Source organism: Erithacus rubecula (assembly GCF_903797595.1).
Source record: "Erithacus rubecula genome assembly, chromosome: 5".
NCBI classification, from domain to species: Eukaryota; Metazoa; Chordata; class Aves; order Passeriformes; family Muscicapidae; genus Erithacus; species Erithacus rubecula.
Window position 1 is genome coordinate 19,645,235 of NC_136687.1, and position 24,137 is coordinate 19,669,371.

Below are 24,137 nucleotides of genomic sequence, written 5' to 3' on the forward strand. Positions count from 1 at the left end.
CTCAGCCCCCCAAATTTTTCAATTCTTATACTATGCCAATAAAACTGTGTTATTGGATATTCAATATTCAATACAAATCCTTCTTAATGAGAATAATGCAATAGTCTATACTATAAAGAAATAGATTTTATAGAATGCTAAGATATTATTATTACTTCAGTACTCAATAATACTATTAATATTCTATATGTCATCATTTATACCACTTCTCAAAATTCAATACATTTCAAAACCAAAAAGTTCTATATTCTTATACATTATTATAATGAATAATAGCTTTCTTTGGTGAGGTAGCTGGTTAAAAAAAGAAGAAATAAATGTAGTTTTAAATTTGAGTCCAAGTATCTCTTAAATGTTCTCAATTATCTTTGTTTGGCAGCTGAACAGGGTAAATGAGTGTTACCAGTCATTGCAAAACAGTGCTGCAATTCTCAGGGACCTGATTTACCACAGAACAGTAGCCAAATTTAAAGCACAATTAATAGCTATCTCCCTACTAAACATATATTCTTGAAACCAAACCTTGCTTCTTATCAATATTATTAAATCCTGTATTGGCTGTAATTGATTTCTAAGGCAGGCAGGGCATCTGTGCTTTGTTCTAGCACCTTAGTAATTGTGAGATGTATCAATCACCACTTTCAAAATCCATTGAGGTGCTTTGGGTGAAAGGCAGTGCTGCTACAGAAATTTGTATTGCTCATTCTTATTCTCACACAATGTTGACAGAAGAATGAAGGAATCAAGCAATGAAATAAAAAAAGTATGTGATAATGTCCTTACTGTAAAATTTTGTAGTGTTTTGGTGGCTCAATTCCTTGTTCAGGATCTTTTCCATAGTAATTGGAATCCCAGTGTACAGTGACCTAATTCTCCTGAGTTTACTTAGCAGGATTTGTGTTCACAGCCACATACTGTAGTTTTCATTAAGGGGATAATGACAAAAGTCATGTGTAATCTTGAGTTTCGAATTTTGAACATAATGGAGTGGCACAAATCCCATTACTCAAGCAATATCTATGCTTAGTCCCTAAATCAAAATCTCCCATATCATTCTCTTCCTGCAAATCTTCAAACACATAAGCTTGTGTGACTCTTCTGGGGGAATACGATACTCCCTCAGACAACCAGGTAATTTAAGGCCTCCTCATAATCAATTAATTTCTAAATATCTTCTGTGTTGCTCTATGTGTAAGTCCTGATTCAATAAGCTATGTCAAGGCTCTCAAGCAGTAAGAGGTCAACCAAAAAGAAAGACAGTAAAGACACAAAATACAAAGCAAAACGTATAATACAAGTGATGTAAAAGTTGTTTGCTTGAAAAAAGGAGAACCAAAAAAGTGTCCAGGGGAATTAGCTAGCACTGAATAAAAAATATTTAAAACATTAGCTAGCAGCAGCAAGTACCCAGAGGAAGGGGAGTTTGTAGGACTCCATTTGTTGGCAGATTCATACTAGTGGTCGTCAAAACAACAAAACATAACCAGAAATTAAAATAAATGTATAGTTAAAGAGAATTCCATCTTATGTCTAGAATGCCTATGAGAGAATGAGGCAGTCTTTTACAGTGGATAGATGATGCTCCAGTTATGAATCATAAATACTGTCACAATTTTTTGGTTTCATTAAAATAACAACATTGAGCTCTGTTTAAGAATAGGCAAATATTTTTAATTAAGCAATGTATTTAGCATTCTAAGATAAAAGTAATTTTCATCTGGAATGAGATATCAATCTAAACATCTAATTATTGTTGGGGTCAGAGTGGCCCACGACAATTTGAGATACTTGGTATCAGAGCAGGAGTGGCAAAAATAAATGGATACAACAACCATGACTTGATAAAATAAAGCATTTTTATAATGAGGAAAGTAAATGTGGGACAAGGCCCCAAAACTGAACACGATAACCGAAGGAGCAAGTTAGGGTGATGGGAAATCTACTCTCTTCGGAAGCCGGGGCTGAATACCCAGATAAAGGAGGGTCTAGGGTGTAAGTACAGGGTAAGAAGGGGCAGACTAAAAGTCAGGGTCCAATGGGTACAGAGGAAAATGGTACAGAGGTGGAGTAAGGGAAGGCAAGGACCAATGAGGTAGGCTGGGCAGAGCACCAGGCCAGTGGGGATACAAGGAAGGGAGAACATTCTAGAAAATAGAAGAAGGGATAACCAACAGGGAACGAGGGTTATGGGGTTATGCAACCCCATAACTCCTAGTAACATTCTTTTGGGATCATGACAACTTAACAAATGCCTTCCAAGGTTTAGAGTTAGGATATAATTCCTCTTTGGTGATTGTTGCCTGGCCTACAGGCAGGCCAGGCTGATTGCCACATCTCCCCCTTTCTGTTTGACTATAAAAATGGAACTGACAGATTTTTGTAAAACTTTGTAAAATCATCCCAACAGACAAGGAATAGCTAACAGTTTAACAACAATAACTATGAAGACAACTAATCCAGTCTTCATTATAGGTAACACCCATCCCTTGAGTCCCTAAATTTTAAAGAGTCCATCAAACCAGCCTTTTGCATCATTAATCTGCAACTTTTTGATTCCGTCCTTTAGAACTTGAATACTCGTGTGCAGACCCACTATGGTCTGAAAGATTCATACAGCACATGGCCTCGAAGTCTTGGCATCTATGCTCCTGTGCCAACAGCAAAAAATCTATGGCAACACTATTCTGCAACATTACATGTTTTATTCTATCAACATCTGTTAGGAGATCACGCAGGGCAATAAAAGTAGAGTCGATCTGTTTACTTAAACAACACCCCAGCCTTCCCAATTGGGTTACTGCTTGTGCAACAGCTACCCAGGGTACAAGACCAGAGTCAACTATCCTCTGTCCTCTATTCCAAAACTCTAATTCACTATTATAGTTGGATGGGAAATGATGTACAAAATGGTTTTTTCCTATTTTTGCCATTGCCAATTAGTATTGTAATATTGGGAGTTAGTGAAGTGAACCTACCAAGGCTACATGGTTCACCTTTAATGCAGATGGAATGGCAGGCCTTGCTCTGTCCCCACAAATAAGGAACATGCCTAGTGGTAACTGCAGAGGGGCATTTAGATTTAGATGGATGTCATGAGGTTTTATCACACCATAGGCTCTTATACATTGGATTGTGGGGGAAAACCATCCCATAGTGCTGGTTCATCCATCTTCATAATTTGGGGCTTACTACCATTAGATCTTACCAACTGAACTCTCTTTTTATAATGGAAGATAATGCAGTAATCCATTTTAACTGAGCCAAAGAGTTCTAGTACTTGAGGCTCTAACAGTGCATGTGGAAGACTGAAAGTCCACGAGTCCTGAAATTTGATGTCACTCATGTCATTGGTTGAGGTGTTGGGATCCACACGGGACAGGGATCCACACAGGACAGGGACAGGGATCCACACGGGAACAGGGATCCACACAGAACACGGACAGGGATCCACATGGGAACAGGGATCCACACAGAACAGGGACAGGGATCCACAGAGGACAGGGATCCACACCAGGACAGGGATCCACACCCGGACAGGGACATCACCAGGACAGGCCCTGGAGCAACTGCTCACCTCATGGGTAACACATGTGGAGCCATAAGAAATACCAGAATAGTCCAGGTCAACGACACACTTTTTTGGTTTTGGTTACTGCTGAGCAGCACCATCTCTCTCCCTCCCTCATTCAGGGGCTCGGAGTGAACAAGGTCCTGACAGAGACACAACCAGGCCAGCTGACCCGACTAACCAAAGGAATATTCCATACCTCATGATGTCAGCTCAGATACAAATGCTGAGGGAGACAGGATGAATTGGGAGGCATTTTCAATTCCACGTTTGTCTTATGGATCAACCACTCTCTGTGCTGAGGCTCTGCTTTGTTCTGGAATTCACTCAGCAATGGAAAGTAAGGAGTAACTTTTCCCTTTGCCTATGTGCATGTGAACTTTTCCTTGTCTTTTTGGGTTAAACTGCCTTATATCAATGTCCTAGTTGTTTTCCATCTTGTAGTCCCCCCTGTCCCTCTGGGAGGAAAGTTGTAAAGCAGTTTAGTGGTCACCTGACACCAAGCTGAGATTAAAACACTACTGGGTAGTTTGTTGTTGTTGTTGTTTTGTTTGTTTTTTTGTTTCCGCTCTGGAGAATAGAAAATAAAACGCCTCAGTCCGAGCTTGGACAGTCTGACTGGTGGTTTCCCCAGGAAATGGCTCTGGTGACTTTACAGAGAGAGACAGCTTTGACCCAATTGTACAGAAACAGAACTTTGATGAGATGAAAACAACAAACAGGAAGCTGTGCACTGCACTAGGAACAAACCAAAAAAAAGCAGGGTTCAGTGCAGAGCAGGGGTATTTATACACTTGACTGCAGGGAGGCGTTAAGGCAGGATCTGAGGGAGAGATCCAATGGGAAAGAGTGATTAAGAATATTACAACTTCTTCGGCAAAAATTAACCAATAGTAACAAAAAGAACTAAGAACTTTCTAGTAACAATCTACATAATTGAACAGGGGGCTCTTGGGAGTAAGCCTTTTGCTCATCATAACTGCAAGGGTTTTCCCACAGCCTTAGGCCAGGATTTTCCTCATTTCTTGAGCTAACTCAAACAAGAAAAATGTTTTCAGTGAGAGGAATAGTGGAACAGTTGTGTGATGTTGTCAAATGTCAATTTTTGGAAATATTCAGTAGTTCAAGAGCTCTAGTCTAGGACTCTTGTATGCTACCAGTTTTCCATTTACTTCTGTATAACCTAGTTTCAAGCAGTTTGGAGGTTGTGCCAGGAGCCATTGATTCTGAGTTTCACTTTATGAAGTCAAGTTTTTCTTTATGTTGGAATGCCAGATTAAATCCCATTGGACCCTGCATTTCTTGCTGCCAGATTTCTATTTTGACCCTGCTCCCTGCTAATTCTTCAAAAAGAATGTTGCTTATTTCTGAGGACTATGTGCATGTACATGCAAATGTATGTGTAGATGTTCATCTTAAATTATCTTCATCGTGTATCTATAATTGTTTGGATTTATACTCTAAATTTTAAGTGCTCTATATGCACTATTAGAAAAGTACTCCTCAATTAAGCTCTGTGTTGTCATATTCATCACTGTCTTAATTGTTTTCAGATGTACTCTATCATCTTAGAGCAATGTCAACCAGAAGCTCAAATACTGAACTTCTTCCCTATTCTCCATTACAAAACACAATTTAACAGTTAATTTCCAAAGGCATTTTATAATCTCTGGTGTTCAAAATGAATTATGTGTAATAGCATATTTTAGTTGCATAGCACATTAGTTAAGTTCTTTTTAATATAAAATATGCAAAATATTTTGAAATAAGACAGATATTTTGAACACACACTGGACTGTATTTAATACTGTCTAACAAACCAGGTTGATATAATGCTATGATGTATTAAGTAAGGCTCTGAAATTCTGGAAGTTCTTTGATAATACCAAGACAAATTCTAAATGTATTTTTCAAAGTTACATTTGAGAAACACGAAATTTAAAAATCAACCATTGAAATGTTACATTGTGCAATATTTGGTTTAACAAAATTCTTGCTATTTATTTACACATAATTCTGTTGGTTTGTTGTTTGGTTTTGGTCTTTTGTTGGTTTTGGTTTTGGTTTTTTTTTTGTTTGTTCTTTTTGTTTTTAGTTTAACTTGATTGAATTATTCCATATCACTGCTTCCAGAATTCTGCAGAATGAGTTTCCTCATCTGAAAAGAAACAGAATCACTAATTAGAAGACTTAGAAGCCAAAGATAGCCAGTTGTGTAGTAGGCCTTCAGTCTAAAAATGGTGCAGATTTACATAAATCTGCATGTAGAATCTAAAAGTAAAATTCTGTAGTTGATTTTATTGTATCAAAACAATTCTGTTTCAAAGCAAATCTGAAATACCCTCACCACCACTTAGTTCAACTCATCTGGAACTGAACCCTCAATGAAGCAATTTGTTAAAATACAAAATATGATCCTCCACATTGGAAGACAGTTTTTTCATGAACAAAACAATTCCACAGCAGCAAGCTGTCTAGAAAATAGCTGCACCTCAGGGTCTCTTTCTTCATGCTTTTTCTCTTTTTTAGACTAAAGATTACCCAAAGCCCTGATGTGATTTCTTTGACAGATGTGATGGCAGTTGCACAAAACCTCAACACTTTAGCTTCATTCCTGCTGAGCAACAAACAGAAAACCCACATGGGATTTTAATTTTTACTACAATTTGTATTTATTTTCCATAAATAATATTCAAAGACCTTTGGAAATAAACTTTTTTTTTCCATTAATGTTCATTGGCTATGAATAATGGAATTCATAAGTGTGACTCAAATGAACACATAAGTTTAAAGTACAAGAGCATTCATGAAATTGCTTCCTGCTCTATTTTGACTACTTATGTCTACAGGAAACTTCAATGTACTGTTGCTATAGATGGAACACCTAGACTTCAAAGGTATTGTGCAATAACACTTCAGTATGATATATAGATTAAAAAGAGCAATTCAGTCTTTAATGTGGGGATTAAGTATTGTAACAATGAATCCATGGTGACCATTCAAAATGAATTTCAAGAAAAAGAACAGTTTATTTGCTTCATAAAAACCTGTGAAGCATTCAGACTGAATAACGTAAGCAGAATGCTGAAATATAAATCTTCTTAATTTTCATCCAGGGTTTCATTATGCATATTTTATAGCACTCCACAGAACTTTAATTTACAGATTTTTGGAACTTTACCAACCCCAAAGAAGTGCTAAACATGCCTGTTGGAGCATTTAACCAAAGTAAGTCACAGGAGATTTCCTTAATGAGTGCAGAATTATCATTTATTTGCATTCTTAGTAGATTTAGAGCAGTAAGGCCTATTAACAAGATAATGGTAAATGCTATTTGAATGTTAGTCTTCAGCAAACTATTCACTAAAATGAATAACTCAAAGTACAAATTTCATAGTGTGTAACTAAATTGAGCCAGCATTTGCTCAGCTCATTTAGGTAGGTAATTTGACTCAAAATGGCCAGTTACTGAACAATGTGCAGCTGAACAGAATCAAGCAAATAACTCAAAAACTCTAGAATGCATCTCTAGTCTTCGTTGACCTTTACTGTTAATTTTCATAAATATCCATCATTATATAAAGAATGAAATAATAACTTGTTATTACAACCTCTATATATAACTAGGAATATTTTTGTTCCTTAAGATGTATCAGTGAATGTAATAATTCTTTTATGAAACTGCCCACTGAAAAGAATTGTAATCTAACTGTGTGTTACAGTTCTACAGATTGGAAATCTACAGCTTTCACTTCAGGACTTGGGCTTGGGATAAAGAAAAAATTAAGAACATAAAAACTGATATCTGCTGATGATACAATAGTTATTTCTGTGACAATATTTAATACTAGCATATGTCTTAGTGAAATAACTTCTTTGGGCACTGGACTGACTATTATTTCTTATGCTACAAATATCTGTGTAAGTTATTTTCATTAGGAGCTGAAGAGCAGATTTATAATAGCACAACAGCAGATGTTTAGAAAAACGTTAAGATTAGAATTGCTTGGACAGCATTATTATAGAATCAGAAGTTTGGGTTGGTAGTGACCTTAAACCTTGTTTAGTTCCAATGGCCTGCCATGGGCAGGGACATCTTCCCTCAAGCAGCTTGCTCAAAGCCCTGTCCAACCAGCCTTGAACACTTCCAGGGATGGGCCGTGCAGAGCTTCTCTGGGCAATCTGATCCAGTGCCTCACCACTTCTGCAGTATAGATTTTTTTCCTAATATACAATAATTAGCTAATTATTGTTGCATCCTTCTCAGAAGAGTAAGTTTGATATTATTCTGAAAGTAGGAAGATGCAGAACATCTATCAGTTACATCCCAGTGAACTCCACAGTATCATTGAAATGAAAATGTAGATAGTATGGTTTAGATTTTAGTTGTTAATATAGGTTTTTTCTCTTTTGTTTTTTTAATTTTTTTTTTCAGACTTCAGCTGCTGCTGTGCTGGAACCGTTGGCTCTCAATCATTCTAGAGAGCAAATTGGGATGGAAAGTTCAAGAAACTAGGAAATAGGCAAATAGGGATTTAGTTCTTCTTTTTCTACATGGCATCAAAGGAGGCAATAAAAACCCTACAGACCCCCTCATTAGCAGAGTCTTCATCTAATTTAGGAAAGATTTCTTTGTGTTTTATCTGATTGCACCGCAGCTTTGGATCTGAGGTGACACAAATTAAGTTTGTACTCAACAGCAGCAGTAGTCTCTGGTACCTTTAGTACAGCTTGATTATAAAACAACACAACTCCTTTTCTATTTATACAACAGAAGATAGCTTTAAACGAAGGGGGAGAATTGCAGACATCTATGTTCTACTCTTATATGCAGTTGGGATAAGGACAACATCTGGTTGTCAGGTCCCACAAAATGTGTGGGTTATTTACTATATACCCAGGCATTGTATACCATGCACTCAGGCCTCATGTCAATACTGACACTGTTAAATTCCAAAACAGACATTATTTTTGGAAATTATATACACACCCATTATATATCTAAATATGCATATCCAAAACCCAGAAAAAGTAATGCAAGAAGATTGTCTTACCGATTTAAGGATATTTAGCATGTGGTGTGTTTTAACTTACTTTAAAAAGAACTCATTTTGACAGGGTAGATGAACTTAAACACAATGATCCTTGGAAATTTTATCATTATATTCTGGTGGACCAGGCTGTAAAGCTATATTATATAGAGGCTGGAATTTACATAAACATACAGATAGCATTAAAAAAACCCCAAAAAACGACAAGCATTAACAACTAGATCATCTGCATTATATAGTGAACATTTGCAATTTCTGTTTAAACTGTTGCTATCTGTAAACAGTGGGGAATTTATGAAATATTTATGCAGTATATAATGAGCGACCTCTAAAACTCCTGATTATCATTTTGTTGCTCAATAACCCTATTACTCTCTTCAAAGACAAATGCTGAAACATGATTGCATGCTTAAAGCTTTATGATACATTTAGTAACAAGGATCACATACCAATATGAAGGTTAAGTTGATGCAGAGAGTATAAATGTTAGTGAAATGCACCTAAATTTCACTGTTATGGACTGGACCAAATATGTCCAATTTAAAATTAGGCAAGGACATGGAATGAAAAGAAAAGTATGCAAACACAAAAATTTAACTCAAATAAAAGACCAGGAAAATATGTGCAATTCCTTGTTCAAGTCTGTAATAATAATAGCTATGAATGAAATCTCAAAACTGTGACCAATAAAAACAAGAAAAAAGATGGAGATACCCTGTGAAGCTTAAATTCATTTCAGCAATATTCTAACTCCAAGCTTCTATACACACACATATATATATATTACATCTTAAAAGAATAATAGGTGTGCCAAATCGTCAACTGGCAAGCAGTTATTCTGACATACAAATTAGATTGTTCTTCTATTTTTTAAGATTTTGCCCCAAATATCTTAGTTTGTAATTCGTATAAATTTAGGTCTAACTTTAAAGACCAGAAAATAAAAATATGTGTAGAAAAGCAGCAGGAAGAGGTGGAATTATTTACAAGAATATAGTGTTGGGAGAATAACTGGAAGCATGAATAGGGAATGTTATTCCCAGTACTTCTTTTATCTATTTGGGTATGTGACTATATATGCATGCATAGATTTTGCCTGTCTACCTCATGAAATTCCTAGAGCTTTTTCATCTACAATTGTAACAAGTTATTTCTGCTCTGTACCAGTGAGTAGGACATTTTTTCAGTTTCAAACCAAATTCTCAGTGTTTTATGCTCCTCTACAAAGCAACTACTGATTTTCCTTCATGCTGCTTTTGGAAGCTTATTAATTCCAATACAATCAAATCTCCAAATAACAAGCAGCTTTGTATTAGGTGTTCAATTCTTTTGTAACCTGTACCATTGGACTTATGTTGCCAGAGGCAGCAGAGGCAATAAGTTTTAGTCACCGTTAAAAAGAGTGTATCAGATATGTTTATATAAATATGTAATAATAAAAATGGTTTTTTTCTTTCTTTTAATCTGATATTGTATAACTGGGTGAACTATGTCAATAAATTACTCCCAGGCCCAGAATGGCTGTAAAATAAATAAATCCATTCTAGTGCTCTTGCACTATTGATGCTATAGAAGGGACAAACATATATAGGTCCCTGAATCAGTATCAATGAATACTACAGCTTACTGCTTGGTTTCCAGACAGATAAGGTTCTAATTTTCCAGCATCAGTCACATACTGTACAGCACCATTGTATATAGGAGATCCACTAAGATTACTGAAGATAAGGTAATACAGGAACCCCAGGTTGTTTAGACTTTTTAAGACTATTTTTTGTCAAAAGAAAGATTTTGTCATTACTTTCAGAAGGATCTACTGACATAGTGTATTTCAGGAGACAAGCAGAAAACATGGATTGTTACCTTTTTTTTTCTGAAATTTTAAGTGCAACATACATAGGGTGCCATTCTTTGCATGAGAATGTGTTACACAACAGAGTTTCTTGGGCTCATCGTTTTGCTTAAGAACTGCATGTTGTCTAATTGTCTTGGAAGAAATTTTCTATTAATTTCAAAAGTCATAGTTTAATGTAAGACTAATTTCCACGGAATGTTATATTTCTGTAATTCCATATTTCAAGCTGAGAGTGATGGCACACTGAAGTGTGTCTTTCCGATTCTATCCACAGCTGCTGTCTAGATCTCCAAAAACATTTCCCTCTCATGCATAAGCTGTTAGAGAATATGAAATTCAGGAAATTTATAGGAAGACAGTGGATCCATTATTATTTTTTGAGAGTATTATTCTTTTTAATATGGACTTGGTGGCAAATTAGAATTCTAATTTATTTTTTTATCCCCCAGATCCTTTTTTGTACTTTTCATATGGGGCAGCAGTTAAGTACAGAACATGAGTTACATAAACATATGTATTTTCCATGTTGCAACACACAGTCCTGCAGTCTTATTGTAGTGTTCATTAGCTTGGTAGAAAAATGTCAACAGAAGAGAAAGACACGGGGTAAAAAAGGTGAATTAAAAAGCTGAAACAGATAGAAGATCCATCAGCAGTGGAAGACAATTCATTTGGATTATTTTTCCCCCAAAGATTATTTAGTGGTAAGTATGGAGGTGGAAAAAAAATAGGACATAACATTAAAAGTGTAGTAAAAAATTGTTGATTTAGTAGCTTAATCCTGAATTTGTTCGAAATACAGTGCATGATATTCTTATAAAGCTGCCCATAGTCATACAGAATCAGTCTCTGACAGACGAGTTTTCTAGGATACAGTATGGCTTTAAGAATCGAGCCAGATCTTAGAATCCTTTCATTTGCCACATGTTTACCTATGGCCTTTGCTACACGTTATCTGTTAAAAATTACTGTGTGCGTATTCTCAGATGTTACAGATATTTTGGTAAGGGACAAATACCTACTGCATTCTTGAGTCATCTCTGATAACTGTGAAAGCTTACAGTACCATCGACTCTATTAGCAGGGTTTTGGTTTTTTTTGTTTGTTTGTTTGTTTTTTTGTACTAGTAAAATACAACATGTCTACATCCTTTTTTTTCACTGTCACTCTTTTTAGTATTTTTGTAGGCAAATTTTCTTTACTTCAGTAGAGTTCTGTGTTTTGTTGAAAATCCCAAAACTTGAATTCTAATAGACACAAAATACTAATTTGCATTTTTTCTACTTTTAGAGCGTTATAACTTTGAAGAAGAATTCCTACTGCTTCTTCTTGGTGGCCATAAAAACATTAACTTCCTTGTAGTATGATCTGATATGTTAGAATAATGCAAAGTTACTTTTGAGGATTTTCAGAGAATTATTTTGCAAAAAAGAAAAGGGGTAAAATAGATCTTATTTCTGAAGTTGCTAGAAAATTGCCTCTCATATACTCTACTTCTATGACTATAATATCTTTTCTAATGTTTCCCTCTTGTATTTTAATATATAAGCTTGTGGGTGATCATGGGGAAGTATTAAGATAAGAATTTATGAGTCTTTTAGTATTCAGAGGGCGCAGATATTTCTTTTTTCAGTGTTTTCTCTTTACCAAAGTTTCCTCATTCAGCTTTACACACTTGGAAATATTCCTGTCTTACTGTTAAAAATTATCATTAACTTAAGTATTTAAAAGACACTAATGTTAGAACATGCATGTATTAAAACTGATAACCTGAATTCTGAGTTGCTCTTTTCCAAATCCTTCATTACAATAGTCTGAGGCAGTCAAGGTTACTAGGTCTTAAAAAATAACAGGACATTTCATACAGCACCATCAACAGCAAAGCTCTGGTCAGTTCTGCTGCAGGCAAGATTATGGAGACAGAGAATATCAGCAAGTTCAGGCGGAAAGAAATTTCTGCACAAAAATCTATAAATGTATACGAAAAGGACAAGCCATGAATAGGAAAATAGGCCACAGAAATTACGGAGGCTCTCATGCTCATCCAAAACAGTATGTCTTCTAGAAACCCTTTGAGTCAGAATAGTGAGCTGTATGGATGACTGGTCTGACCTAGTAGGATATTTTTTGCTGTTTTATATTCTTACAAACAACAGCTTCTCATCTCTTACTACTGTAAAAATGTTTCCCTCTATATCTGTATATATTGCCATTTCCATGTTTCATGCATAGACAGGAGTTTTTGTGTTTCCTTCCAAATGCTGAATTCATTCTCAGAAGCAGCCCTAGTTTCTGGTGACTCAGGGAGCCTGCTTTTGTGGTAAGTGACATAAAGAAGACATTTCCACTGCTTTTGATTACTTGATCCAAAGCAGTTATCAGTGCTAAAGGCAATTTCCCAAAATTGTGTAGCCTGAAAAAGAGGTCACACAGAGTTCAGAAGCTGAGTTTCTCTGCACTGTGCCATGAATGGCTAACTTGCAAAGACCCTGATTTTTGTATATATGTTGGAAAAGACTTCAGTCCTAGGTAAAAATAAGGGAGAAGTGACAAAAAGATTTTTGCCACAGCATAGGGAATGATGCTTACGCTGGATCAAAGCATTACAAAATAATGCACATAGAGGCGACCTTAGGAGGTTTCAAGAAAAGCCTCCTGCTCAGAGTGGGAGCATGAAATCAGACCAGATTTCTCATGGCTTGATAGAGTCCAGTCTTTAAAATTTTCCAGGATACAGGCTGTATCCAATGTCTAGGTCCCTCTGAATGACAGCTTTGCTCTGCAGTATGTCAGCAGCTCATCCAGCTCATCATCTCCCTTGTCCCAGCCACACACACACACTTTGATGTATTCTGCAGTCTAGAGCATAGCACACACCATTCACCTCCTCCAGGTCACTTGTGAAGATGGTAGCCAGGACAATTCCCAGGATAGCCTCTGCAGTACTCATATTTTTACATGCCCCCAGATTTATTATGACCTATTAGCCACTGCCCTCTGAGGACCATCCAGCCAAATTTTTAATGTTGTGTACCCACTCGTAACAAAATGTTGTGGCTTTTATGAAAATACACTGTGGGACATGCCATTGAAAGCCTTGTTAGAGTTGATACAAATGATATCCACTGCTCTTCTGTCATCCACAAATCCATCATTTAATTATAGAAGGCAATCATGCTGGTCAGGCATGATTTGCCCTTGGTAAATCCATGCTGACTGTTCTAAATCATTTTCTTCTCCTTCATGTGCCCAGAAATATGTTCCAGGAGGACTCACTCCCTGATTTTCCCAGCTGTGTCAGCTAAACCAGGACATCTGGTCATTTCAACCTAATTCAACTTTCAAATTAAACTCATAGTACAGGTCACGCAAGCCAAATATTCACCTTCAGACAACATCATCTGTCCCCTTATCAAACCAGGATGATTTCACAAAGCAGGAGTGGGGATATGAATGTATGTAAGTGATCATAAAATTATCTTTAATGACAAATAATTACTCTTTGTAAGCAATTCCAGTGATTGACAAAGGAGCAGGAAAGCGAGAAGGTATAGACATCAGGAGGAGTGTATTGCATTTAAAGTTTTATTGAGGAAAATGGCATAGGTGGCTCTTTTAGATCAATGGCATTTCTTAAATTTCATTACTCTCTATCTATAATGACTTGTTGAAAAGTATACAGTTGTCATAAATGCCATTTAATTATCACTTCATGGTCATAAATTTGACAGAGAGATACATACATTACCAGAGTGCAACTGCGGGTAGTGCCAGTCCCAAGCACATGACACTTGGGGCTGGGCCAAAGCTTTGCCAGAGCACCAGCCTGCAGGTGGGGAAAGCTGGCAGGAGCCAGGCTCAGCACAGCCCTGGGCATAGAGCAAGGCTGCCATGCATGGAGCCAGGACACCAGCCCCTGCAGGTCTGGCCTTAGACCAGGAGCAGTGGCTGTGGCTTCAGCAAGGACCATGTGCCTGTGCCATGGCTGAAAACAGCCCCCATGGGCAGGGGTGAGCCCTGGCCATGCCTCCCCACAGCACTGCCAGGAGCCTGTCTCTACAGCCACCAGTTCTGTGGGACTGCTTAAGGCCACACTGGTCCCCAGCCCTACTGGCCAGACCACACAATAATGTTCTCAGAGTCCTTACACAAGGGAATCATACTGAAAACTGCTGCTTCACACTACTAAAATTGTTATATGGAAAGTCAGCTGTTGCCTTCCTCTCAGGTGCTATCTGTCGCAGAATCACAGCATCCTTAGGGTTGGGATGGACCTCTGGAGATCATTCAGTTCAACTCCCTGCCAAGGCAGGACCCAGAGCAGGTTATGCAGGAATCCAGGTGGGTTCTGAGTGTTTCCAGAGAGGGAAACTTCATGACTCCCTGAGTAGCCTGTTCCAGTGCTCTGCCACCCTTTATGTTAAAAACCATGTTCACAAAAAAAAGAACTATCTTCACCATTCTTTAGCAGTGTCAAGCACCCATGTCTGAATTTCACAAGCACACTAATAATCTTATGCACAATTATATGAGTGAAATTCACTGAAATTCAAGTGGGGTTTTAAGCCTTCAAAATCAAGTATCACAATAGTATTATACAATCAGTCACGCACTGTTTTTAATTTTGAAAAATTGCCTAGATAAACTATACCAAGTTCTAACGTGTTCTTGTTTCCCATATTTGCCTGTTTCTGCTATGATCCTAAGAAGGGAAGACAAGGTTGGAATAATCTATCCAGTAAGATTTCTGCAAGTTCATTTGTGGTAGTTTAATATTATTTTCTGCCAGTACTTCAAGACTGAAACAAATTTTTTAGCCTAATAAGAAAGACTTCTGTGTTCTCATTCCTAAATTACTGCAGTCAGTAAATCATTGGGAAGACAGGAGTACAGTGACAACCAGCCTCCTCTGTGGTTCCTTTGGAACAGAAGGATAATGAGTTGACAGTTCAGGTTTATAACTTTTATCTGTGATTATCCCTCTCATGTCTCGTTTTGAGGAACTTTAACTGTAATTTCTTTCAATTACATTCAATTTCTTTTCAAGCAAATTTCCTCTGTATTTTTCTATTTTCTACTCATTAAATCATAATGTAACCTTCAGAAAAAGCTTACTGAAGCATCCAGGTACCCTAATATTAAGAGAGAAACTAATAGTTGATGTATGCTCTTGTTTCTTTGAATCACTCTAGGTTTTTTGGTAGCAAGGTAGTAGTTTATCAGTCTACACAGCAACAGGCACAACATATAAATTGTAAACTGCTGTGTTTTTAGTGGATGACACAGAAATGGAGGAAAGGCTTAAGGAGGAAATAGGGAAGTTTTGACAAAGAAATTTGAAATGTTACATTAACAGTATTTGTGTAGGCTAATCTATGACTTTGACATTTATAACATAAGTGGCTTCAAATCAGAATCTGTTAAGAGTTGACACCACATATTCTAGAGCACAAAGGTTTTCCCTAGTTCTTGCCCAGGATTTTGAAAGACAAGCTTTGTGTAGCAAGTTTATAATCCCTCTTTTATTCCTGCAGTATTGCTTGAGTTTAAAAACACAACTAGTCTCAATTTTGTAGCCAAATTTCATATTAAAATAGAATGTATTTATGATTACTGCTCTGAAAAGCATATTTGATTTGTCGTGTGTCTGAAATTGCACTGACTGCTAATTTTTATTAATTCCTTTGTAAGTGATCCTGATTTTTTTTAATTCTCATATCTGAAATTTGTAAGGTAGCTTGTAGCCAGTCTGGAACCTGTGTCAGGTAAGTGATGCATTGAAAGAACAGCTATATTAGATTGCAATATTGGAAAATGCTAGACTAGGATAGCAGTAAACCCAACACAACCTAAAAAAATTAATACACTGAAGACATATTAGTCTTTCTTGTTCATTGTATGTCTCACAGACACACCAAAATACTTACCTGTTCTACATGACAAGATTTAATCTGCTGAATCAGAAAGGTATTTAAATGGGGAATATGTTGCACATCTGTTTATCTCCTTTTATTGCAATCCATAAATGAAGTCAATAATTATGATAGTCTATCAATTTGTGTTAGTAGCTGATCTACATAAAAGGAGATAGTGGAATACAGTTCTCATTGGTTCATAATGGATGAGAAAGGCCATAATTCCCTAAGATGTGAAATATATGGATTTTTTGCTCCCAGGGTCTTCTAGGGGGGCAATAAAAGACTTGGTCTGATTTTAATTATTATGTCACTGTAATTTATTCTCAGAATTGCAATCAAATAGCCTTGTTGCTGTTGATTACACGTTCACAGTCCTGTGGTGCTTTTATTTAAATGTAGTTACAGCTGAAAACAATTTGTTCCATTAGAAAAAAATCTAAATATTTGAAACTGATCAACTTTCAGTCCTTAATCCTTACTTGTTTAATAATTAGGCAGGGCTTTAGTGACCTGGTCTAAATAACATGATTATTGTGAACAATAGTATCCTGGGTGCTATAGCAGTTAAGTTCTAAGAAGCAGAAACAGATTTTCATATGTATTTCCTTTACAATGTGCATGCAATGTTCCTGAAGAGGTCAAGCTTTAAGGCTGCAGTTCTCTACTTCTACTTATCATGCTTACATGCAAGAAATGATTAACTAAATGAGACTTTAATTTCATCTTCTTAGCAGTTGTCTTTCCCCTGCATCAAATACTTTCTTAGTTCATTTTTCAGATGAGGTTTGCAAACAGATTTTTATGTGAAGTAGCAAGGTAGTATGATCCTCATTGGAAAGGGAAAGCAGTGTTTAAAATATGTCCTCAACGAAGAGTTCTCATAATCACAGCTTCATTCAGGAGAATTTATTTTTGGAGCTGAGAACTAAAATGAATAAAGGTTTCCTGCCTGGTGATAAAAAAATTAATCCTTTTTAAAGGTGTTCACATGTCATTAAGCTTTCCTTCCACAGTGCTCTGATGGAGTTCAGTAAATTTCAGTATGGATTATAGAACTGCAGAGGTTTTGGTGAGACACCTTTAATCAGTTTTCCTAAAGTTTCAATAACTTTATTTACTATAAGAGGATACAGAGTTAATTTCAAATCAGAACAGTTCATAGAACGCACAGTTCTAAATTACAGTCTGAAATCTCAGATTTGGCAGGGATTTGGACAAGGCTGAGATAACTACCTGTAGCAAATTGTGTTTCTTCTCTATATGCATAGCCAGACAAGGAGGTGAGGATGTCTGAAATGGGATGTTTGATGTCTCAGTAACTTTCAAGATTTTAATAATGCAGTCCCTTTCATCCAAAGGAATAACTTTAAATTACTTCAAAGCACTTCATAAACACTGCAAAATAAGAAGCAATTGAGGACTTGAGAACGTAACGGATTAGATAAAAAGAATAATTAAAGTGGAGTTGTTGTTTGTGGCTTAACAAATCTATGAATAATAGCCATGGATTGCAAATATAACTAATGAATTTGGATATCTCTATTCTGTATGGCTAACATTAAAAATGTTATTGAATCTGTTTTTAGAGCAAGTACAATCTGTGTTTTGGAAAAATGTGTCGTCTTCTGACATCTAAACTTAAATACTTAGTCATATTTTTTTTAAAGTCAGTTACCTGAAATTCTCCCATGTCACTTTCAGCTTTGTTTCATTAATGAAAGGATGTGATCCAACCTTCATTTACAGTAATTTGACAGAGATGTATTTTAATTCTTCATATAAAAACATGGGAACTCTTTATATCTGTAAAAACTTAAAAACCTATAAAAACTGCATATAAGTGTATATTCACATAAATTAATAACATTTCCACTTGTGTTTACAAATTAAATATATGAAGGGTTTTAGTCCATATTGAAATTATTTATTATTTAATATTACTATTCAATAAAACAATGATTTGCTGTATATCTGTATATTTGCAAGTCTCGTGAGCAGTGTCTGAGGGAACTGGTTAGCCTCAAGGAAAGGAGGCTCAGGGGAGTAAACACTGTGCTGTCACTGGTAAATAGTGAAAGCATGAGGGTGTTTGCTGCCCAGAACTACCTGAAAGGAGGTGGCAGTGAGGTGGGGATCAGCATCTTCTCCCAAGTAATAAGCAAGAGAGTAAGAGGAAATGGTCTCAAGCTGTGCAAGGGGAAGTTTAATTTGGACATTAGGAAAAATTTCTTCAACAGGACACCCTCTTCAAGGGTTCTTAGGCATTAGAACAGGCTGCCTTGGAGAAGTGAATGAGTCACCATTTAGATATTTATTAAAGTCATGTACATATGGTGGTTAGGGACATGGCTTGGTGGTGGTCTAGGTAGTGCTGAGTTGGACTTGATTATCTAAAAGATCTTTTTCAACTGGAATATTGCTATAATAGCTCATGTTTTCAAATGTAACAGTTTTTTTATTGCACCACCCAACTATCGGAAAGCAAATTCTTAACATGAAGTTACTTTGAAAATAAAAAGGACACAAAATGCTGCAGCTGTTTTTATAACTGAGCTATGATAAAGAAATTGTTCTAAACCCAAAATGGTTGGTGTGTTTGCTATGTGGAGATATCTGAAGTTGCATAGCATGACTCGGGTTAAGAAAGAAACTGAAGATAATGTCCTAAATTCAATCTTTTTCAGTTGCACATTAGACCTCTGAGACTAAGCATTGCACAGACCATGACAAATATAATGTACTTCCTACTTTGTATTCTTCTCTCCAAATGACCTGCAAACCTAAATAGTTGCATGGACCTTGCTGGTTCTGGAAGTAACAGTACAGTATGGATAGACTTTGCCCTGATGTACAGGTCAATGAAATAACTCGGGGTTTTTTTAAATTAAGATTTCTTTTAAATGCACAGAGAAGGCTTGAGGTGGATTTAAGAAGACTGAGAATGTACACAACCCTGAAGTTAGATTGCTAGAAGATTGCACTGGACAGTCAATTAGCTGTAAAGCATTTAAATGTCTCTATAACTGCACCTGAAATCTGGTAACTGCTATGAGGTTTCCTAATTAAAATTAGAGCATGTTTACAGAAAGGATGATATAAGTATCTCTCACACTGTCCTGAACTATTGTAGAAATTTGTGGCACTTTCAATTTTCTAGTTACCCACTTTTCCTGGCTTTTAATGAATTCCCTTATCAAAGCTAAAAGTATTTGCACATCTTGCAGAATTCTTCAACACCAAATTTATCCCAGAGGTGCTTTGGAATTAATTTTAATAGATTTTTTTTTTTTTTTTTTTTTGTTTTTTGTTTTTAGCTGGAGAAATCATTCTACATTTCAGCACTCTCCATTATATGACAGTGCTGCATACAGACATTTTTAATATTCTCTCCAGGTATCCCCCTGTGGCTACTGCTAAGACTCCTTGCTCTACAACTGTTCCTGCTGTGGGAAAGGTGTTGCTATAGCTGCAGGCTAATAGTAACTGTCACTGCTGATTTGATGCCATTTAGTCTGTATCTGCAGAGTCAAGAAAAAACTGTCTCTTTGTCTACCCTTTGCATCTTTGGAGCTAATTACTTTTGCTCATCAGTACCAAAATATTTACATGGTTTGGTCTGATGGAGTTGGAGCACAAAAACTCACTGCTCAAATTCAGCCATATATTATGTTAATGGTGACATTTCAGACATACTTAAGGAAAAGCACAACAATATACTGAATTTCAAACTATTTAATTAACCTCTAAGATATGAGTGAAGTGAAATTATGAATACTTTGTTTAAAATGAAGTTTTTAAAGCTAAGAGAGAGGAAAGGTCAAGTTAATGAACTTCACCTTCAATACAGTGAGCCATCTTTTCTTTCATTCTGAAGTTTATAATAATTTGACTGATGAAACAGGATCAAATTCACCATTAATAAACCACATCAAGGCCTAAGGCTTACATATCATATTGTGCTACGTTTTCTTTTTCTCTTGATCACTGCCTGAATTCCACCCCTTGTGCTGAAAGTCAGAAATGCTGCTATACACTGTCTTTTTGTGTCAATACTATATAATAGTGCCCAGAGAAGTTATGGATCCCACACCACTGCAAGTGTCCAAGGAGAGATTGGACTGAGCCCTGTGCAGCCTGGTCTAGTGAAAAGTGCAATTGGCATGGTGGAAGGGTTGGAACAAGGTGATATTTAAGTCTCTTCCAGTCCAAGTCATTCCATGATTCTATGAACAGCTCAATGCAAATTACAATTATTTTCAGTGTCTAACTGTTTTACAAGATGCTCTTAAGCCCTTCCTTAACAATATTAATTTTTTCAGGCATAGTGATGTTTCCTGCACTTTCACCCTTCTCTTTCCTTCTGTTAAAAAAACTGTTCTTACCTCAGGATAACTGCTAGTAGCTATCATGAACTGTAATTTAATCAGGAAATATTTCAGTTTACTGGAGGCAAGATCACTAAGGTCAATTCCATGCTACCACCTGGAGTTCAGCTCAGAAAGTTCACTTCACCTTAACAGCTACACATTTTTTCTTTCAGTGTGGGCATGTTTCAGATGGTTTGTGGTTTTTCTGTCCTCCATGTATCTTGTTTCTTTGTGGTTTTACACTACTATGCACCTGATTTATGCTTAGATTGAAATTATAGCTCTTTTAGGCATGAAAAGTTATAAAACTGACTCAGATCACCTGCAGCTTGGCTCACTGCCCCTGGCACTGTGGTTGATTGCACTGTTGTCATAGATCACTAATGCTAAGAAATTTTGTAGATAATCCTATATTATTTTGTGTTTGTATTTCATTTGCATTATGCAACTTCAAAGGACTGCCTTTGTTTTGAAGATCTTGTGGAAATATTAGTACTCCACTAAATGAAGCATTCTGGACTCAGTACAGATTAAAATGAGTTTGTTATTGAAGATTTAGTAAAATTTCAATTTCTCTCCTGTGTTTCATATATTAGTGTATTTATAGCCATAATTCTATCAGTGCTTCCATGTTATAACTCTGTGTGATTATTTAATGCATCAAAGGAACTGTGTTTCTCTGGCACAGTGAGGTTAAACACAATTTTTACATGTGAAAAACTTCAGTTACAATGAACTTACCTGAATTAGGATATGGACTATGGATCAATGATCTCAATGATCTCACACATGCAGAAATATTTTTCAAACTTACTAGTTGTCTATTAGTCATGATGCAGCAATCTGTTTCCTAGTGTTAGTCCTAGCTCATGTAGAGGCAGTTTAAATTTTTTTGCACTATACTCAGTTCTCACTTCAGTCCCAGATCTATCTTACACAGAAATTGTTCAGGATTTTTAATAGTGTTACTTGAATTCTAGGATTACAGACTATAAATTCAACTTCCAGATTTGAAAGAACATTTTTCTAAATACTCCAAATGAACTGAAGGTTTTATGCAGGGATTTTTTGTTTGTTTGGGTTTTTTTTTTTAATATTTTTCTTACAAAAGATGAAAATGTGACCTTTAACTGCTCAGTTGAGAAATTGCATGGTATTTATGAAAAAAGAGAGAAGAAAATAAAATGTTTGCTCTCAACAAAATTCTGTATCAGGGCTGTGGCAAAAGACATTGGATTGAACTAAATGTAGAAAAATATACAAAAGTTCAATAGCTTATCACAGGTGTGAAAGTATGAAGGGGACTGCATGCCCTCTGTAAGTAGCTGGAGTTGCAACATAGCCCTACAAAAACATTTCTTAATTGGCATTAAATATGCTTCTCATTATTTAGTATTATGTGTCACTATTTTAGTATTTAAAAATTAATATTTACTTTTATTTTGCTAGTGAAATTATGAATTAAATCAAAATATTGCCTATAGGGGGTCCCATTCCAGAGAAGCTAGAATCTTAACCAAAGACCTGAAGAAGAAAGAAATTAAGGTGAAACCAGCATAAAAAGAATTTCAGGTACTAAAATATTAACAAAGGCCCTCCTTGTGGAAGTGACTTGGGTAAAACTATAATCAGTATTATTCCTAAGTACAAGTCTGAGAGGTAATTTACAGTCCAAGACAAAAGGTTTCTGAGGGCAGAGCATCTTTCACAGAGATTCTAAAGCAGAGGTACCAACAGTACCATAGGGTGGAGTCCACAGGGTTGACCCTCTTGTGCCTATTTCTGGCTGACTCCTACCTCCCACCATGGACCTCCATGAGGGGCATGCTTCTGCCTTCTTGGTGACCTGCTGGTGGGTACAGCAGCCTGTGATATCTCCTAAAATCCTTCTTCTCTCCAAACCTAACAAGACCAGACCCCTCAGCCCCTCTCACAGCATCTGGTCCCTGATCAGCTTTGGGGTCCTGTTAAATTTACTCTAGATAATAAACGTCTTTCCTGCATTGGGGTGCCCCAAACTGGATCAGGATATGAAACCAAATGGATGCAGGGTACTCAGTGTGGTCTCTCAGAGCTGACAAGTGTCTAGGTTAGTGCACACCTGGTTGTTTTCAGCCTGCTCTGCTGCCTTCCAGGCTTCCCAGCTGCAGCATTCCCCAGGTTCTCAGCAGAGCTACTCTTCCTTGCCAGTCAGACTCCATCCTATGTTGTTGAAGAGGAACATAAGAAAAACTTTCCAAGTATTTGATTGAATTTCAGAAGGTTGATGGTGATCCACTCCTAAATACCATCTAGGTCACTGAGTGACAGCCCTGTCCTCATGGCTATACTGGTACACCTCTGCCCTACTTTGGTGTCACAGGCAAGAATATTAAAAGTTATTAAATCATATGAAGATGATTATAATCTAGATTTTTTTTTTTCTTTTGTCCCTGTAAAGTTTTAAAACTACCCTGGAATTAGTAGTGATTGCAAGGTCATGAAGTCCTTGTGCTTTAAAAAAAAACCAAAAAACAGTGTCTAAAGGATAACATTTTGTAAAATATCACCAGAGCTTAACATCAGCATTTTCTTCAATCACACTTCAGCTAAAACCCCCACTATTCTGCACCAAAAAAGACAAAGATCACGAACCATACCATTTAAATGACACTAAGCCATTATATAGATTGTCCTGACACCCTCACACATTACGCTATTTCACCTGAATACTTCAAGGAATAAGGCTGAAAAGATCATCATTGCTTAACAATACATTAACATCCAGTATTCAGTGATATATTCAATGAAATATATTATCAGAATGCAAATTCACAACCAGAATTAAGAAGTCCTCTGACAATGTTTTAAAGTTGCAACCAGAACAACTTTTTCATTAAAATTATTTCAGAAGAAACCACTGAGAGGATAACATAACATCTCATCAGAGAATGAAAGAGGTTATTCAGCCTGTCTAAGTTCATCCATTCTTAGTACTTCCATCCCCTGTGGAAGGCATCTCATTTTTCTCATGTGACCCCTGTGTTTTTTGCCTGAACAACTATGTCTGACAGCCTGTTTCACACATTTATCATTCCCTGCATGAAAAAAGTGCTCCTGACACCTATGTTGAATGGGATTATTTTTCTTAAATCAGCATTACTTTTCCTTTCTTTTTTTTTTATTCTGAAAACAAGCCACATTATTTCGGTTCTTTGCATTTTCCACATTTTACATTTAAACTTTTCTTAACAATTCTCTTTTCCTCATGTGGTGATTCTTAATTTTAGGTTGTCCATGTTTAGCTGCCTTTTATTGTAGGCCTTAATAATCAGAGTCAATATGTTTGATATTATATTTTCTTATTGCTGCAGTATTAGTGTCCTGCAAGAAAATTAA